Raw genomic sequence first — 16,670 nt, 5'->3', positions numbered from 1 at the left:
CTTACAAATTATTTTTACAAAATTACACTAAAAATATTATTAAACATGTTTTGTGTATGTATAGCAGATATTCGTTAAGATTTTACCCTTATTTGCTATACTTTTGGGTACTTTTGGGTAATTCGTGGCTCCCAGTACAGTATTTTAAAAGAGGCGACATTTACTAGATCCTTATAAAACTTGACCTAATTAACCAAAGAAACCTGGGAGGTTAGGTAAGGTGAAGTAGGTTTTTTAGTTGGTTAAGTGAGGTTATATTAGGTTCTGTTTATTGTCATATAATTTTTATTACCAACTATCATCCATAGAACATCTGTGGTAGAATAAACTAAGTCGAACAACACTTTGTTTTGTTACCCATCTGCACCAGGATTACTCTATTTTAAGATAGAGGTGTAGTTTAGGACCAACACCAGAAGGAGTTTAAAGAAATCGTTGAAATTTTTTCTACACACTAATAGCATGCTAATAAACACAGACATAGAAACGGCAATACAGAGAACCTAATAGAACCTGACCTAATATACCCATAGGTTGGGTATGTTAGGTCAGGTTCTATTAGGTTCATGTACATCAGGAGGAATTCATGGAAGCATTCACCGTCATTTATAGGAAACGTCTCTTGAATAGGGATTCAGCTAGGTAAACAACAAAAATGGTGCCGGGAGGAATTGTGAAGCATTATAAAGTAAATAAAAAATAAATCAAAAATTAAAAATTATTAAAATTATACTAGAAAGTTTTTGTTTCTTTTAATATACTTAAAATCATCAAAACAGTTAGTATAGCAAAAATAAAGAAAATCAACAAACTCCTCGTGTTAGCCAAACTACACCTTTACTTTTTTTAATTTATACAGTATCTCTTATGTGTCATCCATAAATAAACTTTAAACAAAAATCAAAGGACTGTAGTAGTAACTATTGGTGGAGTGACATATTGGTCCCTGGCCATCTAGGGGGAAACATAGTAGCTGGGTTTGTCATCAGCATACAGAAGAGAAGGCACATAACACATACTGAATATTTTATTTACCCTTCCCATGATGCTTACTGAACACATCTCTCCCTTGTATGCCATTTTAAAAGATAAGTCGGTCATCAAATTTCTAAATGATCTTATGAATTATATACACGAGAATTGGATAAATAACAGAGTGTGGCGTACCATCTCATGGAGAGCATTTAAGGAGTCAGTAAGAACAAACAACAGTGTCAAAGGGTGATATCTCTGGAAAAAGGTCCATATGCAAGAACTTACGTTGTGTACATGATGCTGTGGTATCTCGATGGGCGTTTTGTGAGAAGATAGCTTCTGTCATAAGAACATAAGAATGGAAGAAACTGCAGCGAGCCTATTGGCCCATACTGGGCAGTCCCGTTTACACCCAACCCCAATCACTCATATATCCATCCAACCTATGTTTGAAGCTATTCAGCGTATTCGAGTTAATGATGATATTTGGTAACTTGTACCACTCGTCCACTACTCTATTTCCAAACCAATGTTTACCTATTTTGCACCTAAATCTAAATTTGTTTTATTTAAAACCATTGTTACAAGTTCGCTCCTGGTTGGATAGTTTGAGTACCTTTGTAATGGCACTTTTGTTTAGCCCTGACTTCCATTTATAAACCTCGATCATATCACCCCTCACTCGCTCGAGGGAGTGCAAATTAAGATGCTTAAACCTGTTTCTGTACTCAAGGTTCCTAATGCCTGGGATTAGTCTTGTCATTCTCCTCTGAATTCTTTCTAGGGATTCTATATCCATTCTGTAGTACGGTGACCAGAATTGAACTGAGTAATCCAAGTGAGGTCTCACGAGCACAAGATAGAGTTTTAGGATGACCTCGCAAGTCTTGTAACTAACTCTCCTTTGTATGAACCCAAGTACCTTGTTAGCCTTGTTTTAAGTAAATACACATTGTTTACTTGGTTTAAGATTCCTACTTATCATTACTGTATGTACTCCTAAATCTTTCTCTTAGTCGGATTTCTCCGTAACATCGTTGTTCATCTGGTATCTGGTTTCTCTGTTTACATCTCCTAGACTAAGTACTTTACATTTGTCCACATTGAATTTCATCTGCCATTTTTCAGACCATTCGAAAAAATTTTTTAGGTTTTCCTGTAGTTTTGCGGAGTCCTCGTCAGATTTAATTACTCGCCCTATTTTAGTGTCCTCATTTAATTACTTATGTTGCTGTCTACGCCAATATCAATGTCGTTTATATATATCTAATAAATAATAATGGTCCAAGTACTGAGCCTTGGGGTATTCCACAAGTGACGTTACTCCAATCGGATTTACTGCCGTTAATGCTAATTCGCTGTTTCCTGTCCTTAAACCACGCACCTAATCCATTTTAGAATATCTCCTCCAATGCCATGAGCCTCCACGTTTCTTATTAGTCATTCGTGGGGGACTCTGTCGAAGGCTTTGCTAAAGTCAAGATATGCCACTGATTCGGAAACAGCTGAAAAGAATGTTAATAAATTAGTTAGACATGAACACCCACTTGTGAAGCCATATTGGAAATCAAAGATCAACTTGTGCTTCTCCAGGTGATTTCAAATAGAGTTTGAAATTATTGCTTCCAGTAATTTGCCTACAATTGATGTTAAACTGATTGGACAGTAGGTACAAGATCCATCTCCCTTCTTGAAAATCGGCATTACATTCGCTATCCTCCAGGATTCTGGTACTACACCAGTTTTTAAGGACATGTTAAACATATTTGCTAAGGGCATACTAAGCTCTTCCTTACATTCCTTTAATACTCTGGCTTTAGTTTGTCTATTTGCTTACTAACATCGTTACTAGTTACTTCTATCTCGCTTAATCTATTTTCTTCACTATCTCTGTGTATACTGTAGTCAGTGCCTCGGGTATCATGTTTAAATTTTCGGTGGCGAAAACTGTTAAAAAATATCTACTGTAATTAGATTATTGCTCTTTTCTCCGTCGTTATCAGTTAGCTCGCCAGGATCTTTTTTTTTTTTCTACGGGAATTATCCCACCCGAGTACAGGTCAAACGACCCACAACGGTGCTTAGGGGGTGAAAAAATAAGAACAAAGAAATTAAAAATTGAGAAGAAAGGTTATTCTGTGTTAGTCTACACCACGAAGATGCCGGAAAACCAGCTTTTTAAAGTGAGACAGATTGTATAAGTATGGAAACACAGAAGAAGGCAGAGCATTCCACAGTTTGGCTGTGTGAGGAAAGGTTATACTATAATGGGTTATTCTAGTGTGACCGACATCCTCAGAGAAATGGTGGGCACCGTGGGCAAGACGAGTGTTACGAACCCACGGTGGTACACAGGATGCCAAATCCACCGAACATTGCCTGTTAAAATATTTGTAAAAGAGAGTGAAGCAACATTGCGGCGAAGAGAAAAAGAAAGATTGTCAACTAAAGGAGGAGAGTTAATAAGACAAAATGCCTTTGATTCCACCCTATCTAACAGTTGGACAGAAGAAGAGCCACCCCAGATGTGAGAGCAGTACTCCAAGTTAGGACGTATGAATCCTTTATATACTTGAAGCAACTGCCCAGGAGTGAAGTAGCTACGGCATCTGTACAGCATTCCCAACTTTCGGGAGGCAGCTTTAGCTATGTTAAGGATGTTTGATTTCCATGACATATTGGAGGAAATGGTGAGGCCTAGCATATCTATTTCCAAATTTGGCAGAATGATAGCATCCTAAAATGTAATTGGTGGGAGATCATCTAATTTATAAAGTGTAATTGGTAAATACTGAGTTTTATTACTATTGAATTTAACCAAGTTTCTACCTCCCCATTCAGAAGGTGCTGCACAGATCCGCATTAATACTGTAGAAGTAATGATATCAGCTCTAGAAACAGATCTAATTTGAGAGTTAGGAGGAAGGGAGGAAGGGGAAAATGTGAAGAAGAGTGAAGAGTAGAATCATCAGCTTAAGAATGGATAGAATTAGTTGTAGTGTGAAGTAAATCTTTGATAAAAAGAAGGAAGAGGCTAGGTGAAAGAACAGAACCCTGTTGTTCCTTTCACTACATCACGAATACGTTCCTTGTCCTTCAGAATAGTGGATATGGTCGAGTGTGAGAAACCTAGGTCACTTGAGATTGTTGCTACAGTTTTTCATTCTCATGCTGAGTTATTATCTTCATTTTCATCTCAAAAGTAATTGCCTGTCTCCTTTTCTTTGGAGCACCACCAGCACTCTCACTTTTATGCTTTCCAGTCATTATAAAGTCAGTTAAATACGATAATAACGAAAGTTCACAGCGCGATCAGTATAGTATACGATAGCCAAACACCAACTAAGCGCTTCACTGAGTGAGTGTACCCACCCTCTCGCCCGGGACAGAAATGTTTCAGTATAGAAAATGCGCGCGTCATTTGAAAATATTTTTGGTCACGACTGCCGCGGTCGTATGTCCCGACGGTCGTAAGGTCAGAGCATGTCATTTTTACCGATGGACGTACAGTCAGTTCTGCTATAACGCGATAGTTGTGTTCTTGTAAAATATTGTGTTATAGAAAATCGCGTAATAGAAATAACAGGGCTTATGGAGAAAATAGGGTTAGGTGCAGATTACTACTCGAAATAAAAAAAAAATTAGTAGTTAGCCTAACACAAAGGATAGCACAGTCTAAATAAATGTTACATTCATATCTAATAATGAAATCATACAGTAAATGTAACACTTTACCTTGAAAAAATATGAATGTAACTTGATGGGGGAGAAGGGTGATTTTGAGGTTGATAACATCGAGCATCTCTTCAAGTGTTATATCCTTTCTTTTACGATCATCACCGGGAATTCGATTACCAGAACGCTTCTTGGAGATATTCTTCTTTACCATATTCACAGTTAATACCACAAAATTGGAGAAATAGTAAGCAAAAATCGCGTTACAGCAAACAGGCGTTCGCGTTATACAAATATTGTTCCTCTATTCATAAATCGCGTTAGAGCAAATTCACGTTATCAAAACACACGTTATAGCAGAACTCACTGTACACTCCCTCAGAACACGAGGGGTTATTGCGTCGGGTCCATGTGCCTTACTCACATCCAACCTGGATAACACACCGGCATCCCTGCGAGTAGAGATTATAGGAAAGTGCATAGGTTCAGTAGGAGGAGCAGGGGCAGGAAGGATAGAATGGGAATCGTCTAAGGTGGAGTTAGAGGAGAATAAGGTGCCAAAGAGATTGGCTTTGTTAGGGGGAGAGTTGGCTATAGAGTTATCAGGTCGGAAGAGAGGAGGAAAAGAAGGAGTGCAGAAGTTATTACAGATGTTTTTGGTTAAGGACCAGAAGGATTTACTAGAGGAAGAATTAGTCAGGACAGCGGTCTTTCTTTTTATAAAATTCCTCTGTATTGGTCCAATCTTTTCTCGTGTTTTAGTTTGATACATTTGAAAGAATCCCTTGGGGTTTGACTTTGCCTCCCTTGCTACCTTCAGTTCATTATTCCTCTTTGTTTTTCTTATCTTGGTCTTAACCCTACTGGCCAATACCTTATAATAATCTTGGAGGTAAACTTCACCACGATTTATAATATACCTATAGCCTTCCTTTGTCCAATAATATTCTTTAAATAATTTTTTAAACCATTTGGGGTAATTTTTGTTTGATCTGAGTTTTTTGTACGGTATGTTCTCCCTTTGTGCATTAAGTAACTCATTTTTTAAATTGTTGTGGAACTCTTCAACCTCAGATCTTGTGATCAGGTCATCCTCAACTGTCATATTTTGTCTGTGAAGGTTGCTCATTGGAAGACTGGTGTGTAATTCAACGAGTACAGTGATATCTCCGTTAGCCAAAACAATTGGTGCAGAGCAGTTCCGGGAATGAGGGATTTCCGGGTAACGAGACGACTCTCTCAAAGCCGTAAAAAATTCCTCATCCCCGGAATTTTCCGGGTAACGAAAAATTATTCACAGAATTTTTCCGAAAATGTGCCCTTTGGAAAATCATTTCCAAAGCCAGACTTTTCCCGAAAATTCCAGCTTTGGGAATGGTATTCCGAGAAATTTTCAATTCCGGCTATCGGAGAGTTCCGGGTTTGAGGGATTCCGGCTAACGGAGATATTACTGTATTTGAGAAAGAAGCCACAGCTGTTGACATTCTTAAGTCTCATAAAGATTATAACACCATACTGCACCACTTCATCCTTCAAGGGGCATCACTTTTAGCCTTCTCCATCTGGTAATTAAAGTAAGTTTTGGTTAGGTTAAGTTAGATGTGTTTTCAGTACTGTATCTGATAATTGAGTCGTTTTTGCTTATTTTTGCCCCACAAGGTACTTATTTCCATCATAAATGAAGGTCAAATTCATGTAAATCAGAGTGAAACACCCCCTGTTCAAACTCACCCTTCTTACAGAATATCAACACTCAAAATAATTAAAATATACATTACAGGTAATAGACTTCAACATTAAAAGTTTATTGGCTGAATTATAAGAACTAAACTACCAAAAGGGTTAAAAACTAAACTAAAAACCTATATTTAAAAATAAAAAAAACATACATTTGAAATTGTGATTGGTAGTGTACACTTTAGTTATAAGTTATACAGGACTTGTATAAGTGACCAGTCTGTCTAAGGAATCTAGCATTACCTGTAGTTGTTCTGTTCATACTTACCCAAAGATGAAAAATCTTTCCATGTATTTGTTTGTACAGTAATCTTAAGTAAATGTTTAACCTGTTTATAGATAGGTGTACTTGTAGGTTTAACAGTCTAGCCTCATCATGCAGTAAGCCAACTAACATGTAAAAGGGTAGTGTGAATAACAAGGACTTGGTGTACTACGCTTGCTGGTTTCCCAGAATTAAAGTAAAACTTGTAAATTACACTGTGCGACTGTCCATTGATACAGTAATCATATATTGAGGTGGTGTGGTAGTGTTGGGTCACTGTGTGGGTGGTTGGTCGAGGCTAGCTAGGGCGGCAGTGCAGTCATTCATATGATTGATAATATCAGAAGTGTTATGGAATTAGTAGGTTAAGGGATGTATTTTGGTTTTGAGATTATCTTATGTGTCTTTTATGTACCAATAAGAACTAATTTTTTACATCTTAACCCTTCACTATGGGGACGCCACTTTTAAAATTTAATTCGTCTAATGCCAGACAATTTTATTCAATACAAGGAAACCTCCAACTACAAGGGAATTATCAGTAAGAGCTCTCTACCTCCATGCAGGGCCATGGAACACATTTATGGCAACTTATGATACATTAATACAGATCCTTGGTGCCAAAGCCTTGCCGGATTATCCGTTTTGTCGGACCAACCGAGGTCAGGTAATAATAAATTAACAATACGCCTCTGACCCACTAATGATACACCTCCTGTGTCTCTAAAGCACTATGGACTGCTAGAAATTTAAATTAAACAAATATTAAATATAAATTAAGTGTGAAAAAACATAATTTTGAGCAACATTACTGTACAGTGACCCCTCGGTTAACGAACTCAATCCGTTCCAGAAGGTCGTTCGTTAACCGAAAAGTTCGTTAACCGAAACCATTGTTTCAATGGGTTTTTGGGTAATTGGTTCCAGCTCACCGAAAATTTCCTAAATTCAACAAAAATGGTAGAAAAGTTCACTTACTTTGAGGTGTGTATGTAGAAGGCTCCTGGATGATGATGATGATGATTTAGAATGGGGGTGGAGGAGAAGGAAGAAGAGAAGGCATTGGGGTGGAAGAGAAGTCACCCCATGGCGCCATTTCACCCATAAAATTTTAGCTCTCTTGGTGTAATTCAAGATTATTTTCTTTAAATCAACACTGCACTGCATTATATATTGTCAATATGTAAAATATATTTCAAAATGACCAATAATTTGCTTGGAAACACAGAAAAAAGCATTTAGTTGAAGAGAGTCTCAAGCAAGATGTTACTTCCAGTGAAAACAGAGAGAGACTAACACCTGTTTGCTGTGTTAAGAGGCTGGATGCCGCGCATTAAACTAGTCACTTTACCTTCAATTATGTTCAATAATTGTTAAAATGACTAAAAAATTGAATATTAAACTTTTAAAATTATTGAATAGTATAAACTTCTTGATATTTACTAAAATAGTAAGGAATTTAAGCCCTAGAACCGATTAATGTATTGGCGGACTGATACTAAAGCTGGTTGCCCAGTCAGTGCAAGTGAAAACATGTTGAGGTCGGTTCGTAAGAAATTCGTTAACCGAATTTTTGTTCGTTAACCGAATTGAAAATCCTTATGGAAGGCAGTTCGTTAACCGAAATTTCGTTAACCGAGGCGTTCGTTAAACGAGGGGTCACTGTACACACTTTGTACTCAAATGTACTACACTAGACTAAATTTGTTATCTCGTGCAAACTACAGTGGTCCCTCGTTTAACGAACAGTTCAATTAACGAACAAAACTTTGATTAACGACAGCCTTAATAAAAACACGCTTTGTTGTGCACATCAGCTGATCAGCTAGCCCGCCAATACAATACAGCTACTCCACGACTTATGACCACCCGGACATACGACCGCCTCAGTAGTACCAAAAACTTTTCAAATTACGTCTTTTCGAGTCCCGACGTTAGTGATTGCGCTGTGTAGTGACAATTTTTTTTTTGTAATTCCCCTTAAAATGGCTGGCAAGCTTAAAAGTGAGAGTTTTGTGGTGCTGAGAAGAAAAAGAGATGCATTTTAGATTTCCTATGTATAAAATTTGAGCATTTTCAACTTACGTACGACCAACTCGACTTATGACCTGGATTTGGGTCCGTAACCTTGTCATAAGTCGAGGAGCAGCTACTCTGTAAAGAATATGGCATGTCATCATCGACTGCCTCTACAGTCAGCTGTTTGTTATGTAAACAAAGTTGCCGGGAATACGACACACACACCTCAAAGTTAGTAAAAATACAGTACATAGTCTATTGTTTTTTATTTAGTATTATACAATATGTACAGTATACTGTGTAGTGCAGTACTGTATTTAGTTTATATTTAATGTTTTGTTAATTCTATTACCGGTATACAGTACTTTGTACTGTATGTATACTTTTTCTGTGAGTTGGAACCAATTACCCAATATCCCATTGAAATAATAGATTCAGTTAACGAAATTTTTGGTTGACAACCAACTCTGTGGAACCAATAGTGTTCGTTAATCGAGGAACCACTGTATGTGATATTTATACTCAAATTAATCACCATCTTACAAGGATTCCAGCAATGCAATTTATATTCTGCTAAGTCTAGTCAGCTATATTTTATAAGATAAAAACTTTTACCCTAAAACCCACCGTCACCCTGGCTGGGAGGGAGGGAGGGAGGGAGGGAGGGAAGTTAAGTGCCCTCTCATAATTTTGTCCAGACTAAAGGAGGTGCCGGACCATCAGTTCCCGGATAATCGGTGGTGATAAAGTAGGCTGTAATAGACCAAAAGATAGGCTGGCCATAGTCTCTCCCGGGTCCCCCCCAAACTGCCGTCTCTCTTGATGTGATATAGTAAATCAAATGAATATCTTGCAGTCACCAGTTTTGCAGTCAGATTAGTATGGTATAAACTTTGATCGGGCTTAGCAATATATCTGCAACATGTTAAGACATAGTAACAGTTGGAGGGGTCAGCCCTCTGGACTCAGTGGACCTTCCCCCTCCCTTCTCCACAGCATAAGGATTTGTCTCCAATCCCCCAAACCCATCCCCTCTTACCTCACACTACCTTGTCGCCGCCACCACCACTGCACATATTGAAGCAGACTATCAGTCAGCTCTTGTTAGCCAATAATCTCCCTAACCGCTTGCCCTAAAGAGGCTTTGTGGAATAGTGCAGATTTCATCGAAACACAGAGGCTGTTAGACCTTTGGAACAGTCTACCAGCTTCAAAATGGCCCTTGACAAAATTATTAAGAACACTGGAAGGATCTGGCACAAGCCACTGGGTTTCTTCCTTTGGAATGGCCACCTCTAGTGGTTGACCATTAGGTAAATAAGGTAAATAATTATAGATATTTTATTTGACAAAGATAAAATTAATGATCCATAATTACATCTCACAGATTGATGACAGACGAGCAGAGTCATCGTGAAGAAACCAGCAGAAGTTATGAGACAAAGAAGTCATCTTGGAGTCATGGCAACAGGTACTGGGAGGAGGTAAAGATACACCCTGAGTCTGGTTGTAAGATGACTGATACAAGCATTATACATGAGGACACTAACCCCTGTATCAAAGAGTACAACTTGTCTATGAACTGTATTTCTGAGAATGTCCTACAGAGAGATGTCTGTATGCCATTCTTTGATAATTACCGCATATGCAAGATGTTCTGGAGAAAGGTTATCCGTGACCGCAGAGCGAAGGGTATAACACCTGCTGTACCTCACCCGTCCAAGAGAAATGAAGTGAAATTAGAATATTTAAACAAGAAATGGTTTGAAATTTAATGATGGTCATATATAGGACACTATACTGTAGTGAAATATAGGTGCAGTAGTACCACTATTTACGCAGTCAATTGAACCCACAGGGTACCGCGGAAAGTGAAAACCGCATTAAAGTGAACAACAGAACATATGGGATTAATTCCAATAGAGACTGGCCCGACCCCCAAACTCCACTTTTTCCGACACAATACCTATGTTGTAGTAAAAATAACATCTAAATTTTATGATGGTATGCTCACACAATTAATATTTAAGAGAAATACAGTCGTCAGGTTAATGTCCATTCAAATAATGGACTCAAATCCCCCCCCTCTTCCCAGCTCACTAGCTCCTACCTCTCTGAGAAATGTTTGGGTGAAACCACTAGATTTTAACGTTTAGTAATAAATAATACCTCAGACTAAAGTTAGGATAATATAATTGACATTTCTGGATTTCTTGCAGGTCAAGGAATATTTTGAATGTAAACTTCATATATTTTGCACAAAAGATAAAATATTTGCTTTGTGTAAACCAAATTATTACATTAGATCTAAAATTTGTATGTCTAATACAAAATCCATGATGTTTATATTCAAAATGATCATCATATTGTACGAATTCCAGCATGGAAATTATATTCTGGCTGGGTAATTTGTATGAATTTTATGAGCTAAATAAAAAAAAATAAAAAATAAATTATACTTCCCCGCGTATATGAGTAGATGCACCTCGGAAAGTGAAAGTCCCGGTTCTGGCAAGGTACCGAGTAAATGAGAAATCGCGGAAGAAATCGCGGAAAGTGAAACCGTGTAAAGCGGGGTAATACTGTATTGTTAAAATTATTCAACATGTTAGTATCATGTCAGAATTATTCAACATGTTAGTATCATGTCAGAATTATTCAACATGTTCGTATCATGTCAGAATTATTCAACATGTTCGTATCATGTCAGAATTATTCAACATGTTAGTATCATGTCAGAATTATTCAACATGTTAGTATCATGTCAGAATTATTCAACGTGTTAGTATCATGTCAGAATTATTCAACATGTTAGTATCATGTCAGAATTATTCAACGTGTTAGTATCATGTCAGAATTATTCAACATGTTCGTATCATGTCAGAATTATTCAACATGTTAGTATCATGTCAGAATTATTCAACATGTTAGTATCATGTCAGATTTATTCAACGTGTTAGTATCATGTCAGAATTATTCAACATGTTAGTATCATGTCAGATTTATTCAACGTGTTAGTATCATGTCAGATTTATTCAACATGTTAGTATCATGTCAGAATTATTCAACATGTTAGTATCATGTCAGAATTATTCAACATGTTAGTATCATGTCAGAATTATTCAACTTGTTAGTATCATGTCAGATTTATTCAACGTGTTAGTATCATGTCAGAATTATTCAACATGTTAGTATCATGTCAGATTTATTCAACGTGTTAGTATCATGTCAGAATTATTCAACTTGTTAGTATCATGTCAGATTTATTCAACGTGTTAGTATCATGTCAGAATTATTCAACATGTTAGTATCATGTCAGAATTATTCAACGTGTTGGTATCATGTCAGAATTATTCAACGTGTTAGTATCATGTCAGATTTATTCAACGTGTTAGTATCATGTCAGATTTATTCAACGTGTTAGTATCATGTCAGATTTATTCAACGTGTTAGTATCATGTCAGATTTATTCAACGTGTTAGTATCATGTCAGAATTATTCAACATGTTAGTATCATGTCAGAATTATTCAACGTGTTGGTATCATGTCAGATTTATTCAACGTGTTAGTATCATGTCAGAATTATTCAACATGTTAGTATCATGTCAGAATTATTCAACGTGTTAGTATCATGTCAGAATTATTCAACGTGTTAGTATCATGTCAGATTTATTCAACGTGTTAGTATCATGTCAGAATTATTCAACTTGTTAGTATCATGTCAGATTTATTCAACGTGTTAGTATCATGTCAGAATTATTCAACATGTTAGTATCATGTCAGAATTATTCAACGTGTTGGTATCATGTCAGATTTATTCAACGTGTTAGTATCATGTCAGAATTATTCAACATGTTAGTATCATGTCAGAATTATTCAACGTGTTGGTATCATGTCAGAATTATTCAACATGTTAGTATCATGTCAGAATTATTCAACGTGTTGGTATCATGTCAGATTTATTCAACGTGTTGGTATCATGTCAGAATTATTCAACGTGTTAGTATCATGTCAGAATTATTCAACATGTTCGTATCATGTCAGAATTATTCAACGTGTTGGTATCATGTCAGATTTATTCAACATGTTAGTATCATGTCAGAATTATTCAACGTGTTAGTATCATGTCAGAATTATTCAACATGTTAGTATCATGTCAGAATTATTCAACGTGTTGGTATCATGTCAGATTTATTCAACATGTTAGTATCATGTCAGAATTATTCAACGTGTTGGTATCATGTCAGATTTATTCAACGTGTTATCATGTCAGAATTATTCAACGTGTCAGAATTATTCAACATGTTAGTATCATGTCAGAATTATTCAACGTGTTGGTATCATGTCAGATTTATTCAACGTGTTAGTATCATGTCAGAATTATTCAACATGTTAGTATCATGTCAGAATTATTCAACGTGTTAGTATCATGTCAGAATTATTCAACATGTTAGTATCATGTCAGAATTATTCAACGTGTTGGTATCATGTCAGATTTATTCAACGTGTTAGTATCATGTCAGAATTATTCAACGTGTTGGTATCATGTCAGATTTATTCAACGTGTTAGTATCATGTCAGAATTATTCAACATGTTAGTATCATGTCAGAATTATTCAACATGTTCGTATCATGTCAGAATTATTCAACATGTTCGTATCATGTCAGAATTATTCAACATGTTAGTATCATGTCAGAATTATTCAACATGTTAGTATCATGTCAGAATTATTCAACGTGTTAGTATCATGTCAGAATTATTCAACGTGTTAGTATCATGTCAGAATTATTCAACGTGTTTGTGTCATGTCAGAATTATTCAACGTGTTGGTATCATGTCAGAATTATTCAACGTGTTCGTTGTTTTTTGTGTGTATTCTTCTCCTGGCTGTACTGTATATATGTGCAGGCAGTCCCCGAGTTATGAACAGGTTATGTTCCTGGACCCTATTCGCAAGTTGAGCTGTTGGTAAGTCGGAACAGTGTTAATTCCATAAGTTAGTTAGGTTAAAGCACAACCCTACTCATAGAAACAACAATAATATTTCATACATAACAAAGAATGTAAATACTGTATTGTAAATAAAGTGATGTTAAATAATATAGATTAATGATTTTAATGTAAACAAAAATGGGATTTTAGTCACAGATTACTCTGATAAATATATTGGAATCCAGTTTGTAACATCCAGGGTATTTAGTGCATATCTCGGGGGTATGGCAGTGAGACAATACTTCAAATGGGGAAGCACCTCTCCTTTGAACAGCATTATGGGGGACAGACTATCTAGCTTTGTGAATATCATTCTTATAAGACCTACTGTACAGCACTTACTTATTTGCTTGATTTATACAAAGGTCTGAGATCCTTTTCATGTTTGTTCTCAGTCACTGATTCTCTGCCTCATACGACCTAGGTGCATCCTTTTGCATTTCATGACATTGCATCGTACAGCCATTCCTTTGACCACTCCTGAAAGCATCTCCTTTGATGCTTCAGAATCTGTTTAGTTCTTAATTTCCCTGAATAATATAGCATTAATCATTAAAATTTGTTCATTTATGAAATGAACAAACAACAACAGTCCAAGTACACTGCCCTGTGGTACCTCACTTGTCACAGGTACACATTGACAATTTTGTCTCGGTAATCACCACATACTGCTTGTGGTTAAAAAAAAACTCTGATCCAAGCTAGGATGCTTTGCCAAATTACGTTTCCTTCGAATTTAATCTTCAGCCTATCATGAAGAATGCTGTCAAAAGCTTTGCCAGAGTCTAGATATATACAATTCTGTACAGTATTATCGTTTTTGCCACCCAGACCCGTAGCCACAGGGGCTTCCTTGGATCCTGTACATAGCAAATGATTATAGCTATTTTATTTGTACAGTACTGAACTTCAATTGTTAACATTTGTATTTAAGATGAGGAGCAATTAACTGATTATAAACTACTATAAAGTGCAAAAGTGTAGACAGAAAATTTTAGATGGAATAAATATTTTTTAAGTACCTTTTTCACTTCTTAATTCTTAGCAAAATTCTCTTTCAATGTAGAGATTATTTAGCAACTTTAAAAGGTAATGCACTGTCTTAAAAAATACACATGTGTGGGAAATTTTATAATATACCTGCACCATACTGTACCCCATATGATAATTGTGCAGTGTCTGGGAGGAAGGAGAGTCGGGTCGTGAGCGATATGTTTACTCCATAGAGACTGGATACAACTGACACAGTACACTCATTACTCATAAATCATAACGGCCGGGCGTCCTGCCCAAAGACTATAATAAGTAAGTCAGGAAAGCAAGGCAAAAACTGTGTAAGCCACATAGCATATAGTTGGCCCCGGGATCAACAGATGGCATTAGTGTGCAAGGCGCAGGTCGTCTGTCAGGGGTTTGCAACCTTCTTTTTTCTGGCCATATGTGGCCGGGAATTGTTATACATGCTGCCAGCTGAACGGCGTTCAAAATTCGGGTTATGTGGCCAGAAGTTTTAACCGCAAGCATGGGATTCGTGTGACTTGCTGGTGGACTTTGACATCTGCCACGCCACTACAAGCCATGACGTCATCCCGGGCTTGATCCACCATGAGAGCTCCCTAGTTTTCTTTGCACAGCCCCAATTATTGGTAACTTTTATAAATAATAACATTATAAATTAATCGTGAATGTATGTAGAACAAGGTAGTTTATATAACAATGAATTATTTAGTCCTAATGTAGAAGAAAAGAGTTGTGTTATCGCAAGTCGTGTGTTTCTGTTGCTACCTCAAAACTGCATTAACTGATAGCTACTAGGCTACGCCCACTACCGTAGATATTTCAAGTAACTGCACTGGGATTACGATGGTCATATACATTTTTATAACAAACACGAGGGGATTTCTGCATACATCACAGCTGTATGTTCGGATAAGTTGCTTGCTGACGAATTTCGTCTGCTGGGGCCAGCAGAATGATGGACAAGGCTAGGCTTATTTTCAATTGCATTTTGTTTGGCTTTTATGAATAACCTACAAATTTAGCTTTTGCCTATTACTGTGTCTATAATTAATTGCTACAATTAATACTTTTTTAAATATGAGTGACTCTTAGTCAGGTGGCAGGTAGAGGTTCTGTAATATAGGTACAGTATTCTGTTTCAGACCTGAAAGGAAACATGCCGTCACCAGCAACAAAAAAACGAAAAATTTAATAAGAAAATCTCAAATTTAACCCTCATTGGGAAGAGGAATTCTTCGTTATTGCAAAACAATCAGAACTGTATTTGCTTACCTTTGTGAATACAAGTACCATTCAAAGCTCACCAACATTCACACCACAGAACTTGTGAAGGCTACTTTTACCAAATTTAAACCAAATTTTGTGGAAATTGCAAATCATATCCAGATTCAACCCTCACATTAGTTTTAGTATTGTTCTGTGAATCTGTATCTGGAATGTGAACCTTTATTTTGCATTGCAAAAAAACAGCTTTATGCTACCTTATAGTAACAGCTGAAAGACATTTTTATTCTAAAATATCACAAGTCTTTTCTTGTTTCTGCACCACAATATATCGTTAAGTACTTTTCTTTGTTTTTTCTTGTATTTCAAAAGTAAATGCCTTTATTTTGGTATTGTTTGTAAGAATTCTTCTTAAAGTAAAATATAGTCCTGCATTTCTGCTTGCTCATTCAATCCTGTGGAATGTATTGTTGACTTTTGTTGTTTAAATACAGCTGCGGCCGATCGCTGATTATTTTCCAGCTGAAGTGGCCGACTAGTATAAAAAGGTTGTGGGCCCCTTGTTTACATGAAGACCGGGTCATTTAAGCATGAGTGGGCATCACCATCACTCGTGTGCTGTATACACACGTACAAAAACAGATCACCCTGAGCTTGTGTTTCACGTTGTTATATATCATTGACGTCAAGGTAATACTATTACCTTGACGTCTTTGCCTTGATGTTCTTAATGTGTACACATGCACACACACACACGTACT

General features: G+C 36.6%; 1 long non-coding RNA gene across 1 annotated transcript; it reads left to right on the top strand.

The window, feature by feature from the left end:
- The first annotated feature begins 10,067 nt into the window (after positions 1-10,067).
- On the top strand, positions 10,068-16,343 carry LOC121870501. The gene is made up of 2 exons (XR_006089718.1): positions 10,068-10,156; positions 15,828-16,343. It is a non-coding gene; the product is annotated as an uncharacterized LOC121870501 (long non-coding RNA).
- Positions 16,344-16,670: the final 327 nt, after the last annotated feature.

The sequence above is a fragment of the Homarus americanus genome, unplaced genomic scaffold (genome assembly GCF_018991925.1).
Source record: "Homarus americanus isolate GMGI-L3 unplaced genomic scaffold, GMGI_Hamer_2.0 scaffold44240, whole genome shotgun sequence".
Taxonomy (NCBI): Eukaryota; Metazoa; Arthropoda; class Malacostraca; order Decapoda; family Nephropidae; genus Homarus; species Homarus americanus.
Note: the sequence above shows the minus strand (reverse complement) of the source record. Positions and strands in the feature narration are given on the sequence as shown.